The following is a 5,270-nucleotide window of genomic DNA, read 5'->3' as shown; positions in this document are numbered from 1 at the left end:
TCACTTCATGGCAAATAATGGGGAAACAATGGAAACAGTGACAGACTTTATTTGGGGGAGGGGGCTCCAAAATCACAGCAAATGGTGACTGTAGCCATGAAATTAAAAGATGCTTACTCCTTGGAAGAATAGCAATGCCCAACTTGGACAGCATATTGAAAAGCAGAGACATTACTTTGTCCACAAAGGTCTGTCTAGTCAAGGCTATGGTTTTTCCAGTAGTCAGGGATGGATGTGAGAATTGGACTATAAAGAAAGCTGAATGCTGAAGAATTGATGCTTTTGAACTGTGGTGTTGGAAAAGACTCTTGAGAGTCCCTTGGACTGCAAGGAGATTCAAACTGTCAATCTGAAAGGAGATCAGTCCTGAGTGTTCACTGGAAGGACTGATGCTGAAGCTGAAGTTCCAATACTTTGGCCACCTGATGCGAAGAGCTGACTCATTAGAAAAGGCCCTGATTCTGGGAAAGATTGAAGGCAGGAGGAGAAGGGCATGACAGAGGATGAGATGGTTGGATGGCATCACCAATTCAATGAAGATGAGCTTGAGCAAGCTCCAGGAGTTGGTGATGGACAGGGAAGACTGGCATGCTGCAGTCCATGGTGTCGCAAAGAGTCAGACACAACTGAATGACTGAACTGAGTGAAACACTGACGACCAAGAAAGACTGTGATATCTTGAGACTCACACTCTGGCAGAATAACAACATGACCAAGCTTCCACTATAGGAGGAGAACTACGTGTGATTCCTTGTGGAGTTTACGGCAGCATAATTATATCCAGTATCCTTGAGATGATGTACAGTGAGGCCTCCTATTAACTCCCAATTTCTTCTCCTCTTTCAATTATTGTGAAACCCTTAGCCCAAAGTAGCTGATGAAATCCTTCTTCCCTCCCATTCATCTCTCCTTCCTTTAGGGTTTAATATGTATCATATGCTAGAGGAGATGCTGGGAATGCAAAAGGGGTTCTAGGAAGGAAGCAGACTGGAAATCAGATTGTTATAAGGCAATGTGACTGTATTTTGGTGATGTGCAAGCCTGGGGTATCATGGGAGCTCAGAAGAGGGGGCCCTAGCTCACACTGGGGCATCTTCAGTTTTGTTTTTTTTTTTCAAACTTCAAATTTTTAATTTTGTATTGAGTTACAGCCGATCAGCAATGTTGTGGTAGTTTCAGGTGACCAGTGAAGGGACTCAGCCATACATACACATGTATCCATTCTCCCCCCAGGCGCCCCTCCGATCCAAGCTGGCATATCACATTGAGCAGAGTTAAATGTGCTGTCCAGTAGGTCCTTGTTGGCATTCTGGAGCATCTTAGTCAGCTTCTGCAGGAAGTGAAGCTGGAGCGCCTTCTTTCTCTTTGCTGAGCATCTGCTGAGTCCTAGACACTGCTGGGGGCTGGGCACAGAGCAGTGAGGGCACCCAGACCCTTCCCACATGCACCTCTCCTCCTAGGGGGCCAGCCTTGAGCACCCGGTCACAGTGGATATTTCTGCTTGTGCTGTATAGCTCCTGGTCCCTCTTCTCTGCACCTACCGTTTGCCTGTCTGGCCTATTTGACCTGCGATGGACTGTCTCATTCACCTTTAAAAGGCCTCCTCACTCATGGAAGAGGATGCTCATTTTTTGCCCTCAGAACTACTTGGAATTCTGGTCTCCACCTACCACGTTTCTGGTGTTCCACTACCTCTTTGAGCACAGAGCCGACGAGAACTCTCTGCCTGCTGTGGCACATACCCTGCAGAGGGTCTGGCCCACTCACCCACTGCACAAGGAATCCTACAGAGCCCGCCCTGTCCCTCTCAGGGCCACCTCTGTTGCTGCCATATTGCAAGGGCAGGTGGAGACCACGTGTGAACACAAGAAGAGTAACTTCTAGCTCGAATCCAAAGGAAGCAGTTCCTCCACTGTACAGACACGTGTTTCCTGTGTCCTCGCTGTGTCAGCTCTGTGCCCCGGGCTGGTGGTGCTGGGGTCTTAAATCTTGTGGGCTCTGCATGCTATTGTGTGCATGTGTATTCAATTGCTCAGTCTTATCCAGTTCTTTGTGACCCCATGGACTGTAGCCCACCAGGCTCCTCTGTCCATGGGATTTTCCGGTCAAGGCTACTGGAGCGGGTTGCCATTTCCTCCCCCAGGAGATCTTCTCCACCTAGAGATCAAACCCGAGTCTCCTGTGTCTCCTGCCTTAGCTGGCGGGTTCTCTAACACTGAGTTGCCCCTTAGGGCAATTCAAAAGTAAAATTAATTGAAACTGTTAAATATAATTCAGGTACGCAGAGGTTTAAATAACATAAGCAATATATCCCCTGTACTTAGCAAAAAGTATTTGATATTTTTTATATAAGCCTTTTTATTCCAAACCAAATTTCAATGGGAAAAAAAAAAGATCTATTGCTCACTTGTGGGTCTCCATATTGTTTAAGTCGAGCAACAGCATCAAAATTAAAATTTGGGTTTGTACCCACAGAGAAAGAGTCTGGTGGTCGAAGTACAAACACTATTCGCTGTAAATCTGCTCTGCAACCCTGGGCAAGTCATTTCACTTCTCTGTTCCAGTCTCCTCATCTGTAAAAATCAAGATAATACCCAACTTGTGGGAATGGCCAGTGAAAAAAGAAAAGTGAGGGTGCTTTTACATGGTTACCATTTGATCACTTGTTTGTTTTTTTCTTTATTGGTTGCCTTCTTTGAATCACTCGGTATTGGAGGCTGGGATTAAAAAGCAGAATACTGCATAGATGAGAGGGGTCCCTTCTCATCGTCTTAATCTCATAGGGACACCTAGTTTCCAAGAACTGAGAGATGGTGTCCCTATAGGGGGCCCACTGGGGGGTAAAGTGTCTACACATCAGGCTTAAGATGTCTACACTTCAGTAGAAACGCAATTTTCAAGGGCCCTGGAGTTTGTTCCTAGGTTTGGGATGAAAGGGACAATAGGCAGGTTTACCTTCAAAAGGCAGTGCTGGCTTCTGTAGCTTCCTCACTCCATCCGGAGCCACCGCTTTGAATTATACATGAGGCGCTTGCAGGAGCTGTGATGATTTTTCAAATATTTCTCTAATTGATGAGAAGGGCTTTGATAAATTGCTATAGAACCAGGAGCATCTGATCACAAGGAATTCTGTCTTGTTCCTCCTTGACAGATGTTTATTTGACTTAAAGGGAGAGCAGGGTCCAAAGGAACTACTTTTCTCTCCTGGAACTTTTATTCTATTGAGGGAAAATAATTCTATGAAATGCCATGGTTTTGTTTTTAAATCCAAACATGGGGCGTTCTCCAGGGTCTGCGGTCTTGGGCCTGCCACGTTCAGATGAAGGACTGGAGAGCTCACAGTGGAAGGGCAAGATCCCTGGGCAGCATGAATTCTTGCTTCCCCATCACGTCCTCGTGGCTGCTGAAGGTGGAGAGGCACGAAACCTAAGAATCACCTTTCTTCACTACCCAGAAAATGGTCCATATGACATTGTTCTGGATTCTCACTGGAACTTAAAAGGAAACTTTCACAGTGTCCGGAGCCCTCTACGTCCTGCAAATGAAGGAGGAGGACGTCCTCAAACTCCTTGCATCAGGAACCCAGTGAGGTAGCACCAACCTTGACTTCCAAGTGGAATAGAACATCTACAAAAGAAAGAGGGATGGTGTCTCCATCATAAATCTGAAGGAGACCTGGCCGGAGCTTCTGCCGATGGTTTGTGCCATTGTTGCCACTGAAAACCCAGCTGATGATCCAGTGTCATATCCTCTGGGAATACTGGCCAATGAATTTGCTGCTGCCCCTGGAGCCCCTCCTACTGCTGGCCGCCTCACTCCTGGAACCTTCACTAACCTGATCCAGGCAGCCTTCTGGGAGCCAAGACTTCTGGTGGTTACTGATCCCAGGGCTGACCACCAGCGTCTCACAGAAGCCCCTTACACTAATCTGCCAACCACTGCTGTGTAACACAGGCACTCCTCTGTGCTCTGTGGACACTGCCATCCTGTGCAACGATGAGGGAGCTCACTCGATGGATCTGATGTGGTGGCTGTTTGCCCAGGAAGTTCTGCACATGCATGGCATCTCCAGTGAACCCCCACGGAAGGTCCTGCCTCATCGCTGCTTCCACAGGGATCCTGAAAAGACCGAAAAGGAAGAGCAGGCAACAGTTGACAAGACTGTGACCAAGGAGGAATTTCAGGTTGGATGGACTGCTCCGGTTCTGCAGTTCATGTCTGTGCCACCTGACTTGGGGGTCTGAAGGCATGCAGGTGCCCCCTGAGACTATTCAATTCCCCTGTGAAGACTGGAGCGCTCAGCCTGCTGCTGAAGACTGGTCTGCAGCTCCCGCTGCTCAGACCACCGAATGGGTAAGAACAACCACTGAGTGGTCTTAAGCTGCTGTTCCTCAAACTCTTAAAATGGAAATGGGTTGATGGCAAACAGTTTTTTTGAAAAAACTCACCTAAGATCCAGTATACATGGGCACCAACCCACCAGAATATCAGAATGGACCTCAGCCACAGACAAAAGCAGTGGTCTGCAGAGCCAGGCATTAATTTCTGCTTGCTGGCTTGTGATAGGGTCCAAGGGCCCCAGTGAGGAGCATCAGAGAGGTGGAGTGAAGGAGGGCAGGATGAGGGAAGATGAGTACTAACTTGGGGCCTTGAGCATCGACTTTTGCTAATGCTATGCAGATATTTCACTACCTTCCCAGATATGTCTCCCCCAGCACTGTTCTTAATGAACACCTCCCTAGCTCCTCTCCCTAAAAGAGTACCTCTGACTCTTAGCATGGCATTTCATACCCTTCTCCATCCCATTTCAACCCACTTCTCCCACCTTATCCCCCCAATTCCTCCCCATTCACCATTCCCCTGAGTTCTAGCCCCTTCCCATCCATTACTTATGTAAGTCATACTCCTTCTGTGAAGTCTGGCCTGACTCTACTCTGATTCTGGACTCTGCACTTGGTCATCACCTCCTCCATATTATCACAACACTGTCACAAAGGTCTGATCTAAAATTTAATGTATCCCATTATGATTTTTGTAACCTGTGCTAGACATTAACCTGCATATGACATTACTCTAACCAGGGGGACTTATTTGGCTCTTGTTCCCACCAGTTATTGTAGGACCTGAGATCACCTCGCCTCCCCAACTTCTCCAGTTAGTTCCACCGTGATTAGAATACAATTCCTGTGAGTTATTTAAGGGGAATCTCCTTGTCCCTGGCTCCCGCTTCAGTGCTGAGGAACCTCTGCTAGCCTCACACTCTCCACCCA

The 5,270-nt window shown here is 47.5% G+C and overlaps 1 pseudogene; it reads left to right on the top strand.

Moving 5' to 3' along the window:
- The first annotated feature begins 3,367 nt into the window (after positions 1-3,367).
- LOC122708513 lies at positions 3,368-4,380 on the top strand (annotated as a pseudogene).
- The last annotated feature ends 890 nt before the right edge of the window (positions 4,381-5,270 follow it).

Source organism: Cervus elaphus, chromosome 15 (genome assembly GCF_910594005.1).
Source record: "Cervus elaphus chromosome 15, mCerEla1.1, whole genome shotgun sequence".
Taxonomy (NCBI): Eukaryota; Metazoa; Chordata; class Mammalia; order Artiodactyla; family Cervidae; genus Cervus; species Cervus elaphus.
This window is presented reverse-complemented; position numbering and strand designations above follow the sequence as displayed.